A 19,085-nucleotide genomic window follows, 5' to 3' on the forward strand; every position below is an offset into this window, starting at 1 on the left:
CTATCAGCAGCTATATGCATAAAGGTGATGGGTGCTTTCCCATTTTGCTTTTAACTCCCCTTCTTTCTCCAGTACATATTCTTTTAGGCATTTTGTTCTTAAATGACTTCTGCTTGTCTTTCTCTAGGAGACAGCACAAACAGGATTTCCTAATAAATGGAAAATTAAGTGAATATGGCCCAACAATTCATTCAGTCCAACAGGTAGGAAAATCATCATTCTCCAGAGTAATAAAAAGCTGTCTTTTGTCTTCTGTGTCACATAATGAAGTGACTCCAAAAAATCAGTGTCAGGAAGGAATCTCATGGGATGTTCATGAATACTGATCTTGATGTTCATTTTTTTTTACTGATTCCTTTTAACAACACAGCCTTATGCTCCTTTAAATGTTTTGGACAGAATTTACTCTAAATCATGGCACCTAAAAAGCTAAAAAAGGCTAGAAAAAGGGACTTCAGGGTATTGGTAGGCAGCAAACTCAGCATGAGCCAGCAGCATGCCCTGGCAGCCAAAAAGGCCTCCAGCACCCTAAGCAGCATTAACAGGAGCACAGCCAGCACAGCACTGCCTGAAAAAAAAAAACTCCAAGCATTTATTAGTATATTGGGGAAAGAGGAGCGTTGGCAAAAGCACAAGACAGCACATTCCACTAGCAATTTGCTTTCTCAAAAAGCCTCCTGGATGTAAATCCCAGTTGCCATGTAAGACACATCCCATGGATCATGTCCTTCCTGGTGCTCTGCTTTGCTGTTTCATCTGGTGCAACCTCTGCAGTTGTTGATGGCATTTTAGTTCAAGAGTTAAATAAGAAGTCATATTTACATGGCCATTCTCACACATGTTCTTTACCAACTGAGCAACAAGAGCCATTATGATACAAAACACAGTCATTTCTGCTGTTAGCATACACAGGCAACAAAGAAGTTCAGAATATTGGATCTTACTGATTTTTTTTTTAACTAGATCAGCTTGGCTACATTGGGAACAGAAATTTGAATAGGTAGAATGTATAGCAATTGCAATTTGTATGTCTGTTTTTCAAAAATATTATAACATATTTCTCATAAATTGAGTACTACATAAAAATAGTATGAACTGATAAAAGACAGAAAAGCTTTATACTAATATAAGAGATTCAGACAGAAATATCATCTTCCTTTGGTTTCCAGCACTGGCTTTTCCAGATAGGATGCATGACTGAGACCCAAAAGGGGCCCAGAATTATCTACACAGGCCAATGGTGAGCTCAAAAGCCATAGCCTAATTTCTTAAAGAGATGTTAAGATACACCAGTAAGATGTACCTAAAAAATATTATGTACCTAAAAAATACTATGTACCTAAAAAATATCCTACCTAAAAAATATTTTATAGCTTATATTTATATAGCTTATAGCTTAAATTCAATGCTAAAGCTCAAAGGATTGAACTGGGACAACTCTTCGACCCCTACTGGGAGCCATTTCTGGTCATCTGGCTAATTATGATGATAGTACTGAAAGCCCCTGCCTTTTTAATCAAGTGTAAAACTCACAGTACTCTGCAGACATAATTTTCTGGAAAGCAAAGGAAGCAGAGTCAGCAGTGATTGCCATTCAAATTAAAGGTAAAATATGGCAGGAAATATTCTGGCTGTTACGAGACATACTGACAGCAAAGATAAATCCAGGCATGCCATTAAACATATATTTGTGATAAACACAGTGAAACAATTACAATTTTCCATTTTAGAAGTGACAGTATAATTTCTTTTTTTCTTTTCTGCATTGTCAGATTACGAAGTTCATCTTCTCAAACTATTACTTTGCAGTCTGGTTTTGGAGTTAAATCAGAATCTAGTCACAGTGACAATCTCGCCACAAAATGTTTTAAAGACCATTTTAGCAAAGGATTTTAAGCAAATGTTTAGCTTGAAAAAATATTAGAAATCATCATTCTTTCCAAGAAGATGGAATATATTGTATATATATATATTGAATACATATATTGTAAATGGTTGGAACGGAATATATTGAATATATTGAATACATATATCGTAAAATGGTTTTAAGGAATATATTCTTGCAGACTGACTTCTGCCTCCTAAAGACATGCACATATGGAATGATGTCTTATATAAATACCAGATTTGTGTGCACAGATGCAGCCGTGTGCGTGTCTGCAAGCTCAGATCAGTCTTCAGTTTTCAAAAATTCAGCACTGGAGTTTGAGGACCTGATTGAAGCTTTCCTATTTCTGCCATGCAGGGTTTCATTTCAGAAGTGTTTTTTCCTAGGCCATTGTTCCCCAAACAGGTGTAGTGGTGACATAAGTGCCTCTTTGCTCAGGTACATTTCTTTTTTAAGAATAATTCCATAGATGCAATGTCTAGTTTGCCCACTACAATCACTGGTGCTGTGAACTAACAACTTGTTCTGCGAATGTGTGGAATAGAATATTGTTTCTGGAACAGTTGTCAGCAACCCAGAGCCCAAAGGATTTGAAAAACTCTGAAAAGACTACCCACAAGCTATAATTTTATGCCAGTATACAAAAACCACTTCCAGTTCACACCACTATGTATCTCAGTACTTCTTGACCTCTTCCTTGTCAGCTCAGCTGTTCAGATTTATATGATTCTATGGATAGAGAGTTGGCTTGTCCATTCCCTTATAGATGGAAGAAAGAATGATCCCATGACTTACATCTGCATGACAGGGCTGGTGATAAGGTAGTGCCTGCACAGTCAGGTAAAGAAATTTCTTATTCTCCTGTCTCCTACATCCCTTTGTGCAGATGATCAAGACAAATCCATTTTATTTAGCTTTCTAGAAAATAGGTTTATTATAAAGCTTGGCCAGAAGTACCATACTTTTGTCTATTATTTTCCACATTTTCCCCATTTTCCTTTATCCTTGCACTTCTGCTACTTTTCAGTTTCCTAAATCCTAAACACCGCACCATAAAAGGAGCTACAAATGTTTATACACACATGATCAGCTGTTGTATTTCTAAGCTAAAAACAGGCAATGCCATTAAATAAGAATAGAAAGTTTTACTATAACAGTTTCAGGCCAGTAAAGACATGGGGCATTAAGAAAATTCAGTGGACAGGGATTGAACATTTCAGCTGGATGAGCAGGATAAATGATAACAAGCTTTAGTGAAAACAAGACTAAACAACAGCCTTCACCAAGGAAAAAGATTCTGAATGTTGTATGTCAGCATTGCACAGAGTCACAGAACAGATTATCCAGGAGTTTAACAGCAATGAAATTAGCTTTAGAATCTCCAGAGCTTTACAAACAACATTATAATAAAAACAAAAAAAAAAAAAAAAAAAAAACACAGATAAGGTATTTCTGCCTGCATATAAATAAGCAATGTTGTACTACTCCTTTCTTAATGTAGAAGTTATGATTTATTTGTAAAATAAAGATAGAATCCATATTCATGGAAGTGGAAACACTGCTATGCATATTATGAGAAAGAATCTGTTTATTTAAATGGTGAAAAAAAAACCCAATCAAAGCTTATGCATGTAAGACATAAATGTACATTGATAACTATTCCATATAGCACATGTACTCAAAATATCTGAACCAAACAGAACAGTCTTTGTTGGTCAACCCATCCATCTTTGTGGGAAGATATTTTTTAGTACCAGATCCTGTTGATTCTCACTCTAATGGCATTTCAGGTAAACTAACTCAAAATGGAACAACAACAGCAACATCAACCAGGATAGTCTTTTAATGCCACTTTTGTGGCCCATGTTAAATCTTTGTTGATCTAAAAATAGATATAAAACACAAAACTTGTGACCAACTTCCATATCCACCGATGAAGCCAAAGACTGTCAGGCAGTTTATCATTATTCACACAATACTTTGCCTTCAAAAGCATAGTACAGGTTAATTAAAACTTTTACAAAACCCCCCTTAATTCTTGAGATATAGGTAATTACTCCAGAGCAGACTTGAGACTCACCAGTAGAACAGTGTACAAAAAAAAAAAAAAAAAAAAAAAAAAACCCAAAAAAACCCACCAGACTGTCATTACTTGAGTTCAGTGTATAAATTAAATAGAGAATTATGCTTTCCATAGCTGTCATAGCTGTTAGTCCAGTGCCTTTCACTAGAACATTCAGCTCAGGTCTTGTAGAGAGAAATAGCTACCTTCACAAAATATGGTACTTAATTTCAGAAAAAAAGTGATTCAAATATGTAGAAAAAATTAACTGTCCATTTGTATGGCTATTACCACAGCCCTTCAATGACAATAAATCAAGATTATTGGCAGAAGCTTGAATCTAGCTTTGAATTATTTTTTTTAACAGTAATCAGATAAAATTTCCAAGATTTAATTTGAAAATTTCCAGATTTAATTTGAAATCTGATTTCTTAGCTGTGAGGTGGCATTTAAAATTCTGCCTTTCACCTAGCTCACTAATGCTAGTAGGTTTAAAGTGTTTCAAAATAAATGATTGTCACTGGAAAATTAGGGTTTTTTTGCATAGTCATTGTCCTTCTTATTTGCTAGACAATCTCATTGTTATATGATCACATCTTCTCTTCAAACTTTTCAGGGACACAGGATCATGTTTGTAAATACTTTCCATTTCAGTGTTGTAAAGCCAAGTCAAAGATTCAGGGATAAAGACTATGGGAAAGCATAATAACACTCTCAAGGCACTAAACAACAGCAGGATAAGAGATCTTAGAATATTAACTATTTTTCTTCAACCCAGCAGGAATATTTTTTAAAGGACCCATGTTCTCAAAACATACATCTTGAGAGCTTTTCTGGCTGAATTTCTAGTCTTTCTTTTTTCTCACAAAGGCTCTTACAAAAAGAATATTTTCTAGGACACAAAAGAGAATTGAGGACTAAAAACTGAGTACTTTTTTGACCCTGCAGAAATCTTGCATTACATTTCCAGAAAACCTGCTTTGTAGGAGGTTTATACTTACCTCATTACATACAAGGAAAGAGGCATCCTTGTTCTGAATTTCATTAGGATCTGAAAACATCACTCAGAAGTTTCTAGCAAAATACCTTCTCCTCATCAAATCAGAGTCATAGCTGACATTACTTGTGGTTCCCCAGTTATTTGGCTAAAACAAAAATTTGGAAATAATTGTAGGAAGGTTCTAGCTGAAGATGTGTCCACAGAAGCCTGAGAAAAAAAGAAAAAGCAGAAAGTGAAGCAAATCAAAATTAAGTAGAGTAAGCAGGTTGCAGTCACAGTGAGTCTTTCATTTCTAGACTGAAAAATAAGTATTAATGCTAACATGGATATTGATGGAGACTTACAGGCACTTTCATTTTTTCTTTGCATAAAAATGGAGATTAGAAGACATCAAATAAGGGGAAAGGAAAATAGTCACAAAAGTAGGTTTACAGTTACTACTGGTTTCCTCTCATAGGTTAAAGAAATCATTAGCTGTGAAAATATTATGGTGAAAAGGACACAGTTCAAGTGTAATGGAAAAGAAAATTAATCTCCCAAGAACCTGGGAACACATGTTCTGAAAAGTAGTGTTTCTTAAGTGTTTCACCACTAGTTTTCATTCCCAATACTACAAAATTATATCTAGAATGTATCTTATCTCTTTATAAGTTGAAGTCACATAATGCTATTAACAAACTTGCTGTACTTTCTTTTAAATACTTTAAAAAGCAACAGAAGGAAACAACTTGCTAATGGAGAAAATAAATTCATCACATTTTTATGATTTTTTTTTCACACACACAGAAAAAACCCTCTTATTCCTTTAAATATACTTGTTTTTAGAAAGAAAAAAATCACTAATTTGCATCTGACAGGCACAGCTTTCACGACTTAAAATGTAACCCAGTCTGGGGGTGTATAGAGATCACCACCTTCCTTCTGAGGTGGTCCATGTCACAAAGCCTGGACAGAGTCCAAACTCTCACAGAAAGCCCCTGAGGAGCATTAATCCTGTTTAGGAAAAGTTATGTGCAGCATGGATGTTCTCCAAAAAAGAGGCTCCATTTGAGATAAAAATCAAGTCTTTTTTATAACACAAGAGGGTGTAAGATGCACCACTTTGAGCAGAAAATAGATGCTGCTAATTTTGATTTTTCACCTGTAAGATCCAACAGATGATTATGTTTTCCGTTACTTCAGAGCAATTTGATTTTTCCAGACTATTTACCACTTGCTCAGAAGATAAATTCTTGTTGCAGTTCCTTGTTTATGCACCTCTTGGTGGTATCTCCGGGTGCCTCTGGCATCCAGATTCCTACAGTTGTCATTCACACAGTTTCCAGATGTTCTTTTCAAGGAAGTTTCTGATTCACAGAGCTACCTCCAGGCCCCAGCTTTCAAGCTGAGAGGCCTCCCTCTGTCACTATTTTTCAGGAGATCTTTTCCTCAACAATTTTATTTATTTAACCAGGTCACCTTATTCCTGCTCATATCAACATGTTCTAGAGGGCTTAAGGGTTATCTTTGAAGCATTTTCTGCTGTCATCACTACTTATGTAGCCCTAGCAAGGTCTGATCACCTAAGACAATCCAGAAAGACTAAGAGGACAGGAGGGAAAACTGAAAATATTTCAAATTCAAGGTGCACAGTTTAAGTAAAAGGAAGTCCTTCTCACATTGGTTAAGCCATCATTAGAGACTTACAAATTTTTCTTTTCCTTTCAGTAAAGACTTGGACCCTCAGCATTTGATACTGAATTTTCATGAATTTGGAAATCCCACTGAACCAGAGAATGCCCTATCAGAAAAAATCTGTGTCAGCAACTTTGAAGAATGAAACTTTTTTCTTTCTATAATTGTCTCAGAGTTAACAGATGCATGTTGACAATTTGCAGACAGAATAAAAGACTAAGGAAATGGAGAAGCAATTGGTCTAACCATGCAGTCATTTGCCCAAGCAAGCAATTTCCATTTAAATCAAAAAGCATTGCTTACCTGAGCAAGTATTTCCCACCTACATAACAACTTGCAAAAATGGAATCTAAGTCAGCCCAGTAAAGTATTACTTCTGAGCAAAGGGAAAACAGATGAATAATCTTTCAATGAGATAAGCAAAATTTTAACCAAATTTTATATTTGACAGTATATTAAATGTATCACAGAGCAATCCTCCTGAGGAATCAACATTTGAAATAATCTCTAGGCAACAGAGCACTTTCTTCCCACTGTAGTTATTGTAATGTCTGGTTTTTGAGTTGTTGTTTGTTTGTTTGGACAATATCATTAAAGAGCTGAGTTTGAAACAAACTTTTCTCCATTGTGAATTCTGTCTAGGATACGATTCTATCCAGTTTTCTTGCCTTGAAAAATCTACTTAGGAACATAGCTGGAATAAACATTTATATACCTTTTCAAGTTTTTCTAAACATATAGATGTTCACCTACTGAAGTCTCTAATGCTACATGAAAACCATTTGTGTTCAAATAGTGAAGTAAGGAGGAATGTAATTGTGAATTTTGGCAAGAATGGTGTTTCTTTTTTAATAGAATTCCCACGATAGTCATCTAATTAAGAGCTAGCTTGAGACAAAAGGTACTAATATTGAAAATATGGAACCTTAGGAGTTTCAGGCATAGGAACATTATGATATACTAGCATCAAGGGATGAAAGTATATTCTTTTCGCTGTCTTATTTTCAGGAGGTTCAGGAAACCTGAGGGCTGCTTCTAGCAATTCACCTGGATGCCCTTTTTCCCTTTTATCAGTTTCATTGTGTTTTACAGAATGTACAATGGCCTGTGGTGGCATAAGATCACCCACAGAGCCTAAATCTGAGTCTAGCAGTGCACAGAATACACATATGCAAGGCATCAATCTCAGGAGGGACAGAAAATAACTTCTTCAGAATTAGAAGTAGAAAGGCAGATTGTGACATTGGCCTGCACTGGAGGGGGTATGAAATGGTATTTTCTTGTGGGAAAACACTCTGAGCCTTCCTGATTTCCATGGGACTTCCCAGTTCTCTTTTAGATGGTGTGCTTATACCATCATGCCCTGGTATTTTAGTCAGTTCTTCCCTATATATCAAACCAACCATAACATCAAAGGCAAACGAGAACAAAGAACAGCCTGAAGTGGTGTCACGCATACAGGTGGCAACAGATCCCTGTTTGCCTTCTTCATTCCTGTGGGTATTCATCAGGGCCAAGAACAATCTGTTGTTTCTCAGGTTCACCTACAGAGGTTTCTTTATAAAAAAACCCAAACCCTACCTACTTAGAAACAAACCACAGCAAACTAAGTCACCATGAACTTTTTACATCTGTTCAATACATAATAATGAAGTGCAGGCTCATGGAATTCCCTTTTTTGCCAAGTCATTAGTTACATTGGCAAAGATGATTTCAGGGAAAGGCAGTGGTGTTGGACTGAAAATGATGTTTACTCTCTTGTTCTGTTACAGTGTTTTATTATTACCAAAGTAAGTTCCTAAGCCTCAGATTTCTAGTGTCAGAAAATATACATGGACAAGTGGGATGGAGGAGTGCCTGCTGTTCCTTGGGAAAAGTAGGGTCTTGCTTCCACTGCAGAATGAAAGTGTTGAGAGGGAAACTAGGCAAATATATAATACCATGGAACTTCATGTTAGCAAATTCAGGAGGTTTAAAAGTAAGCTGGCAAAACAAGTGTTGGAAGTTGTGCCTTGATGGTGAAAGTTCTTGACTTCACTAATGGTGCTTCCCACTCAGCAAATCAGTCATTTGTCATTTTGTGGTAAAAAAAAACTCATGCGTTTTCACTCAGAACAGCAAAAAGTCACAAAAAAAAAATATAAACAAAAAACAGGTGAGAAAGTATGTACAAAGCAAAGTGCAGAACAAGGAAACCATGCAGTTAGTTGTAGCTGCTACCGTCTTATTCAGATAAACAGAGGTGGAATCCATTGAGAGACAGCTCTGAAGGGCAGAGGAGCTAAAAAATTGGCAGGTCCTTAAAGACAACCTTCTCCAAGTACAGGAATAGCCCGTTCAGACTAGTAATATAAATAGTAGGCATTATGAGTTGTCATTTGATCTGTAAATTAGTTCTAACAGAATGGATCATAATTACCTTTGTATTATGTAAATAACCAATCTAATCAAGGGAATGACAGAAATATGGAAAAGAAATATAAAATCTCTAAATCTAAAGAAAGAACAACTACTCCCATTCTACAAGGCAAGAAATGTGGACTTTGAATAATGTTACACCCTAGTTCTCTTCTCTAGAATATTCCCCAAAGAAACAGTTAACTCTTTTAGCAGTAACTCTCCACCTTTTTTACCCAAAGTTTGCTCTCACTGCTGTGTTCTCCACTACCCCCATGCCCACACATGAGCTTCTACACTCTTCCTGTGCTGTTGCTGTGACCATTGGTGCTCTCCCAACTGATTATCCTGGCCCAGTATCCCAGATCATTGACCATCACTCCACAGTGTTACACAACATGCTTGCAGGTGAAGTGTGTCTCCTCGTCCCAGAACCTCCCTTGCACCCACAACCATCTTCCTAAGAAGTTGCATCAAACAAGTTATTTGCACCTTCAAACTAACTAAAATTGACTGTATGCTCTTTCCAATGCAAATATGATGAAATATCTCAGAATTAATCTCTGATTCTGTATACAATCTCCTAGACATGTTGCCTTTTTTTTCAAATACCTTCCAAAAGGTTTGGGGTTTTTGGGTTTTGATTCATTGACTTTTTAGGTATCTAATTTAACACTGACAGCTGAGACAAATTTTTTTAGCACTGGACCCGAGAAAGTCCAGGAGTTATAAAAGACCTGTTGATAATATATTCTTTCATGGATTTTGTTACTTACATTATTTTGCTAGAGGATCTTACAAAAGCAGACTTAAATGGGCACAAGATAAAAACTTCTTATGTGATGGCAATAACAGTATTATTAAAAAAATGACATATTCTTACTTTAAAATCCCAGGAAGACCACTTTGCTCCCTCCATATATTCTATTTATAATACATGTTTAGATAAAATGTATTTTATATTTCTATAGTTTCAGAATTAAAACATGTCCACCATCTGAGGAAATTCACTCTAAAGGAATTTATCAATGAAAACAAAAAGCCCCACAAGAAGCCAGCCACAGCAGAACTTTTACATTGTTTTGAGCTGTTGTCTTTAGATAACAGTAACTTACATGGATTAAGATTTGCAGTTTGATTTTTAACAAAAACAATCTTGGAAGAAACTGTTCGAACTATTTAAAAAAAATTCCCTATCACAGAACTCCAGAGGGAAAGCAGCACAGAAATTTTGTAAGATGGTTTACACTGGGGGGAGGGAAGGGGCTAAGAACTTAAAGGCAGAATAATAATGTCCTGTGACTCATAGACCTCTTCCTCCAAAACCCATATGTTTGATTCATTCAGTTGCCTCTCATCCAGGGAGAAGATAATGCTCCATACTATGCAAGCACTATGAGCCCAGTAATAACATCCATTGTCCTAACCAAGCTATCAAGGCAGATGATGACAGCAGGAGCAGGAAAGGAATAGCACTATACATAAATCACACAAGACTAGCAGAGAAAAACAAATTATTGAGGGATTTGTTGCAAATCCTGTGCACTGACTTCTCTCCCAGTGAGGAAAGGATGAAAGCCGGGATCTTGGAACTGGTTCTGATATTAATGGAAAGGGCAAGAGAGAGAGTTACAAGGCAAGAAACAAGGTGCTGCAGAAGTTCCATCAATGGAGGAACAAACTTCAAAGAGTAGCAAAAACCAAAAAAATGCTATATAAAACAGTTCTATGTACAGCATGATAGCTATGGAGTTTTACAAAGTGTTGGAAGAATAAGTGTTTTTCCCTAAAGCAGAAATGTCAGTGTATCCTCACTAGACCTAGCTGTGTTCCAAGAGCTTCAGCAGTTCCAAGAAAGTGCATGACAGTATACAGTCTATCATTTTAAATATAAGAAGGGATTTTCAATCACTGAGGCCCAATATTGTAATCTGAAGGTCAAAAGATTAAAAAAATAATAAAAAAAAAGAAAAGAGACCATACACTGGTCTGAAAAGGAAGCACAGGGAGTGCAGAGAGAAAGGAACAGCACTACTTTGATTTTTATGAATTTTCAGTATGAAAATTACATTAAAGAAACAGGAAATTTATGTTGAGAAGATAAATTCTCTGTGGCAAGTTCTCTGTGGCCAATGTACTCTACAAGGCAGCAAATAGATGGAAGGTGGGCGTGTTTTGAAAAAGTTTACAGCCTAAATATTAACACTGTACTGTGTCAAAAACAAACATTGTACAAGTTATATGAGTTAACGGGAAAGACCACAGATAATTAATTTACTCTGGATATTAATAAAAGACTAAATATTCATGTATGCAAATGAATAATATTTAAAAACATGTTATTACCCACTTAATTATCATAGATTAATCAATGATAATTAACAAGTGATGAATCAATGGATTTCTATAGAATTGAAAAGAAACAAGTTCCTACCTGGAAACAAGAATGTAGACAAGCAAACTTCCCAGAAACAACTGAATGTACAGAGATGGTGTTTGGGAAGAAATATAATTGAGCCCAAATCCACAGGCAAGTGGGAAGACTGACATCCTTCCAGAGACCTGTGGAGGGGAGAGGGCATGGCAGAGGCCCTGCCAGAGCACCAGGCAGGGCTGAGATTGCACAGAATTATATCAATAATTCTGAGAGCAGGGCAGTGGAGACCCTTATGCCAACCAAAGCATTTAAATGTGAAACTCAAACTACATCACCCAAATGGATGTCAAGTGTGCTCAGTGGTACAGTACAGTGGTGACTGCGACTCGTTTCTCAAAAAAAGGTACAAAGTGTTCAATTTCCAGACAAATTTCTATTAAAAAAGAAAAGTATTCAGGTCATGCCATAATATCGGCTGAAGCAGCAAAATGGCTTCAGATATTCAAAATAGGTGCAGGTGCACAATTCAACAGCTTTCCTTTGAGGTGATACAGATGGTGCTTGGCAAAAACTCTGGCATGGTAGGCCAGGGGTCAGGCAAAGCCAGCTGTGAGCACACAGCAGCCCTAGGGTGCAGGGGACACGTGCATGATGCAAACACCAGCAGGCAGGGAAAGCACTGGGTGTTGGAAAGGGGCAGCAGCTGACCAAAATTGCAATTGCTCTGAGGGAAGCACACAGTCCTTAGGGGGCTACACCAGAGAAATGGTGCAGCTGTGATGAAGGCACAGAGGACCCTAGGAGCCAGTACCAAATCAACAGCAGCCAGCTTACACTGCAGCCCCTCCTTCTGACCAAAAGGAACAAACAAAAAATGTTCCCTGTGTAAGACACAAATCAGGAGGAGAAACCTGAGTGGGTCAAAATCAATTATCTCAGTGATGACTGTAGCAAACAAAATACAGAAAAGAAATAATATTTTTACACATCCAAGTGTCTTTAATAATAAACTATTGTAGGAATACAACAGCCACCACTAAGGGCTGCCATGATATGACATTCAGGTTACTATTCAGAGTATAAGGTGAGCAGGTGATGCGCTGGCAAATGAAGCTGGATTAGAGATGCAGCCTGGTGACCTGTAGCACATCGTTTGACAGCTGCTGGTTCTTCTAAATGCCCTTTGCATCTCATCTGCAGAAAAGGGGGATTTTCTTCATGCTTTTCCAGAAGGAAGCACATGAGGTGCTTAAAGGACTGCATAGAGTGAAAGTCATAACTGACAAAATTCCCAAATATAAATTCACAAGTCAGCAATACAAAAAAAATTCATAGTACTGCCTCAAAGTATTGTATTTGCTATATACAGCTGAATCTGCACTCATGAAAAAGTGCAGAGGGAATCACACACTTCAAAAGCATTTTAGGAAAGAGAGATCAGACACAAAGCAAGATGAAGGGAAAAATAATCAGCACATTTCCCAACACATCTATAATTTTTCAAATATTTTGAGAGAGAGTAAAAATGCCCAGTGACATGAATTTGCCATGTAAAACTTGACATTTGCCACAGCATCAATACTCAATTAATTGAGTATTAATGAAAATGCCTAGAACTTGAGCAGTTTGTGTATCCTGTGGTCCAATGAACATCATTCTCTCTCCAGGCCTGTGCTCCTTACTTTTTATTACTGCTTTCTACACATTGTATAAAAAGCAAGGGCTGAAGGCAGAAATAACACTTTCACTGTGCACTGGTATAACAGTGACTTCAAAATACCTGGTATACTTTGGGGTAAAAGGAAATCCCAGAACAAATTAGCTTTGTTAGGCTCTTCCTGCAGAAAAGACTATTACAACTCTGTTTTTCAAATGTATAGAATCTTAAAACATTTCAAAAGTCAGGAAATTTACAGAATTGGGATTCTGCTGTTGCATAATTACTTTTCAGAATCTTCATCTCTACTATATTTTAAATTTAACCCCTATGCTTCCTAGATTAAAGAAAATAGATTAATATGTCAGCCCTCAAAAAAGATTTTTGAGTTTGTAAAATCCCATTAAATTAAACAATCTTTTCTAATGTATATCACAGTATTAGTAATTACAAAAAGAAATATTAGTTGCTATGCAATAGAATTAAAATTATTTCAGAGGCTATAGAGATTAGCATAATCTTTCTGAGCAATTCCATCATTGAGGGTAGCCTTAAAAACAGCTGGTTGTGAATAAAAACTGGAAAAATAGTGGGTTTTTAGTAAAAAAAAAAAAAAAAAAAAGATTTTGAGGAGAATTTGGTTTCTTCTAAAGATAAGATAAGGCATGGATTCATAATCAGCATTTTCTGGGAAGATGGGGAAGTTAGCAAGGAATAATTTTCATTTACAGCAAAGACATATATAGGAGAAATATTTTCTAACAAGAAATGTTGAAATACAAAAACAAGTCCATAGCTTGGAAAAAAAACCCACAGAGATGGGTTAGATGATTTTTTGTGATTGAATAGACTAAGATAATCTCTTGAAGCAATTTTGAATTCTATGTTACTGTAATTCCCAGAAGACATTCTGGGTTTGCTACATTTCTTTTCATTTCATAATTAATCTTTTAATAAGGCATTTCTTTTTATATATTTGGGGATTTTTCTCTGCTACTGATTAATGTTGCACCTTTTTAGCTATATATTGAAATGGATATTATATTAGAGTTAAAAATACATATTTTGTGACTTTTCATGTTTTTTTACTAATTAGTAATTGCTAATTACTAATTACTAATAAGTAATTCTACTTCAAGGTTTTATTTAAATTAAAATTATTCAATTGTCAGCCAAATCTTAATCTACTGCTGCACCTTTGTTAAACTCTGTAATAATCTATGTACAGATTATATCTACTCATCTTTGAGTGCTTCTCAATTCCAGTATTCCAGTAATTCACTCAGAGTGTAAATTTATTTTAATGAATTTATTTTAGTGATACAAATGTATATCTGGTCATAGAGCCACGCTACAGCTGATCTTTGCTGTTGACATGCCACAGTACTTTACAGAGAACTGGCACTGAAGAGAAACTTACCGAGGCAATTTTGTCTTTATTTTCTTTTCATATGTAAAGCTAGTAGAGACAGAGCAATCTCACTTGCAATAAAATTCTGGATAGGAGGATATAACCACAAAATAAAAACTTTTTTGGAGTACTCTAAGTAAGACCTTGCCTCCAGAGGAAAACAGAGAGCAAACATATCCTTGTGCAAAGAAGGATGACACCAAAACAACCAATTCAGCAAGAACAGCTGTTATCCAGAGTGAACAGCACAGTCAACACACAGTCTAAATCCACAGGAAACAAAATGTTAAAAGAAACAAAAGTGTTTGCAGAGCCAAGGCTATTTTTCAAGACTGAAAGAAAGGAAATGGATTAATAGTAGGTTTACTACAAATCATAGTTAATGCTTTATTCTTTCCTATATAGAAGATTCTCTGGAATATGGCGATGAAGCAATTGAGTGAAGGATTGTGTTATCTGTATATTATGTTGAAAGTTGAATTTAATGTTCTATGAATTTATAAGATTCTTACCAATAGAATATACTGTGCTTAGGGCAGGTACAACCAGTACTGGGGCATGAACAACTTCTGTGCTTGTCACAGGGGCTGAAGTAGCCACAAATAGTTGCCAAACCCTAAACGACATCTGAACCACATTCAAAAACATGCTGGTTCCCAGAAACAGGGTCATGTTGGTTTCAACAGTCCAAGGATATTCAAATTTTACAAATTCTCAAATGCTATTGCAATTAGCCTGGAGAAGAAGGGAGACATAAAAAGAAACATTTCATGTAATACCTAAAATTATGATAACTTCAAACAATGTGTTACAGAATGGCAAATCCTTCAAGATTTAAGCCTAATGAAATCAAAGGTACATAGGCTTAAAACCACTATTCACATTCAGTCAGCCATACTGTTAACTTAGTTGGATATTTTTCATGTTGAATAGATTCTACTCATAAATGTCACCACAGGGATATTTGTTCACCAGAACGCGTGTTAGCAATTTCAAACCTTTGAGCAAAGGTCCCCTGTTGTGGCACTTCTGCTGCATTCAGGATGTCAGTGGGTTTTGGGATTGCAGCTAAAATCCTGGGTGGAGGTGAAGATTCATTTACCAGTTTTTAATAACTCAGAAAGAAAGGAAGAAAAGACAGACTGACAGAAAGAAAGATCAACTAGCTTTCTACATCCAGCAATCTATTAAGCAAAATTCCTTAAACCAGAAGACACATCTCAGCAGAATATACCAAAGTCCCTTACCTCAAGCACCTTTCATTTTGAAGCCAAATGACCCAGAAATCCCACCATAAATATGAATTGTCATTCAATTAATTATAGGTAAAAAGAAGCATAAAACTGCATAACAGTTACCACAATGCTTGATTTGTCTGATTTATTCTTGCTGTTTTCCAGTCAGTGTGGAATGATGAATGCTTTCTTTTCATTATTGTCTGCTTGAAGTTATGCTTCTAATTTTCTCTCTTGACAAAAGGTGAGAATTCATGTTTAGCACAATTGAATTATCAAAAAAAAAAAAAATCAAACATGATTTTAACAATAGATGAATGTATTATTCTTCTTTATTCCTACCTTTTTTTCCTCCTGTGAATCCCTGCCAGCCCTTCTCCCACAATGACAGCACCTTCTTTGCATGAGCAAAATATAATAGAATGAGTTACAATCTTTTTTTTTTTTTATTTAGGGGCATTTCTAGTTACAGAAATACTTAAAACAGCTGTTTTAGACCTAGGGTTTAATCTGCTGTGAAGTTTATGTATTAAAAATTCTAACATTAAAGAAAAGGGTGATGTTTGGTCTTTTGGTCTATCTTCTCTGGTGATTTCACTGGATTATAAATTCTCTCATAAAGACGACATTTTTTACTCAAGTGACCCAGTAATTTGAAAACTGTCTAGTCTTACAAATAATTTTACTTCCTGCCTATGTGTGGTTTCACAGGGCAGGCTTCATGCAAATTAGGTCAGTGCAAAATCAGTTTCCAAATTCTTCAAGTCAGCCTAACTAATGATTTTAGTCTTGATCTTTTGCTGAGCTTCATGTAATGAATTCTCAGCATATACCAAACCCCAGCAGTATCAGCGCTGGCTTTGGGGCTGTACTTGTTCTTCAAATCATTGTGCACTACTGCCAATTAAATTCACTGGACTGAAATCAAGATAGCATTTCGGGAAGTTGGTATGGTTTTCTGTGCTTCAGAAACCAAGTGAGAAATTCTGAGTAGGGAAAACAAATGAATAGAACGCAGTGTGAGCAGCAGCAGTATTCACGATCTCCTCCTTCAGTTTTTCTCAGTGTTTCTACAGTGTGTCCGAACTCCCACATAATCCCTCTTTGACTTCAACTTTTCTGCCAACCCTCCCAGACCATGACATCTTTTATTTTATCAGTTCAGTCTCCAGTTTTTGAAACAGAATATAATACTGGAGATGTAGCTTCAGTTTTAAAGGAAAGAAAGGGAACTGATTCCTGCCTTCCTAAGACAATCTCAGTTACCCCTTTAAAAGAAAGCAGAGTTGGGATTTGTCTGCATAATGTCAGGGTGGCTTTGGTTCTGCTGAAAGCTGCTTACAGGAAAGGTAACATTCTGTGACTGTGCCTCTTGATGTGGCTGCCAGCTTTGTGGGAGAGGTTGCCAGGGCTGGCTTGTAATAAAGCTGGAGGAAAGAATCACATAGATGTCAAAAGTTTATAGAACATTTCCACTAAAATTTCTTGAAAGGGAATCCTTTAGGCTTTTCCTTGATTCTTCTGCTAGAGTTTAGAAATTTTGAACCCCTCTCTTAAAGCCAGCACAGGAGGGCTGGAAGTCCCCTATACATTTCCTAACGTGCCCCTATGCAAATACTCTGATAACTCCATGTAACCAATTATACTGTCTGCCTCAAACATATACATTTAATTAAAAAGTAGACAACGTGTATTTATTACCAAGTAAAAAATAAGTAGCAAGAATTCATTGCGTCTTTCTAATCTCCATATCCATCCCAGCTGTTTTCCAATTACCCATGTCCACCACAATCTTTCTTAGGCTCATTTGCTCAGTCCTAGGCACAGTATTACAGCATGAGTTACTCTTCCTTTTTGCTTGTAGGACAGAGAGATAGCTACTGCCTTTTGATCTACTTTTACCCATTGCTTCTAGTTCCCTTTTTGAAGCCATAACAGAAGTTAAAGCTTCCACCTTTGAGATGATTTAAACATCTGTAACTGCTGTGACTGCATTAAGACGTGTGACTGCCCCTGCTATTCCCTAACTATTGTCCATTACTAGCATCTCCACCAGAGAGTGACCCCAAAATACATCCTGCTGACACGAGGCCCTTATTTAAGCATTTATGCATGAAATTATATTGCAGGACGTACAAATACAAAAAGCATTATGACTTCTAGAAAGATGGATCTAAAAAAATTTCTTCCTATTCTTTCAGTGAAAGAAGTCTGTCTTGGGATATAATGGCCAGGTGCATGGTTAAGAAACCAGAACCATTCATATAAATGGATTACAGCCACCTTGTGAGCATCTTTGATGTCCCACCCTTAAGGGGAATTGGGCACTCAAGATTCATAGATGCTCAGGGTTGAAAGGAAAAACAGAAGTCAGAGGGTCCCCAATAACTCAAAAAGTTTTGTTAGCAAATTACACAATTGGCATGGAAATTGGTAGATTGGTCCCTGAGATGCTATTGGATTGGGGTTTGGATAAAGGGGTAGGGCAAAAGGGAAGAGAGTAAGTAAGAAAGAAAGGGCTTCAAGGGGCTTTGGTGCTCTTGTTCCCCCCCTACAGTTTATGCCTACTTCTTGATCTGATGCCTTAGGTTTTAGTTTTTATATTTTTCAGATTCTGTGCTGATTTAGTGTGTAGTTCTGAGCTTCATATTAAGTGTTGGCAAGCTCTCTTCACAGAGTAGGGAGAAACAATTCCTTTCCCAGCTTGGGACCAAGAACAACTGATCCAAATTTCAGGCCCAAGAGCACAAACAACGTGGACTGAAGAGAGAAAAACAAGAAGGATGGGACTTCATAACCTAAAGCTGTAATTGGACAATTAACTCAAATATGCTAATGGACGAGAAAAGTGAGAGACCTCTTGACCAGTCACACATTTTTTTGATAATTTTGGGTGCAGCCCTGGCGAGGCTCTTGTACTGCCCAAGGTGTATCCATTGAGGCCTTTTAATAAATACATAATATATTCTTTATCTCCATCTAGCCTCTGTTTTAGGTCAGCCTTTGCAAGGAATCAGATTTCATTCCTGTGCATGTACTGTACTGTGATGTGCTTATCTGTAGGAACTAGAACAGGGTGTTTGTCCCAGAAATGTGCTGCCCTACCTCCCAGTGGCTCCTTTCTCCAGCCACATCCTGCTCTTTCTCACAGTGTGCTATTACCAACAATCCTTGCCTGTTTGTGACAACAATTCTTGTTTGGCTTCACAGCCATCCAGCTATTGCTGTTTGAGACAAACACACAAGTCCCTTATCTTCTGGGCTTCTACAACATCTTAACAAGATACATTGGTATTGAACACCAAAGAGAGTGATGATGCTACCACAAGAATTGTCAGTCTTGACTTTTCATATGATGTATCTCACAGGCAGGTAATGTGTTTA

Source organism: Vidua chalybeata, chromosome 2 (assembly GCF_026979565.1).
Source record: "Vidua chalybeata isolate OUT-0048 chromosome 2, bVidCha1 merged haplotype, whole genome shotgun sequence".
In the NCBI taxonomy this organism is placed as follows: Eukaryota; Metazoa; Chordata; class Aves; order Passeriformes; family Viduidae; genus Vidua; species Vidua chalybeata.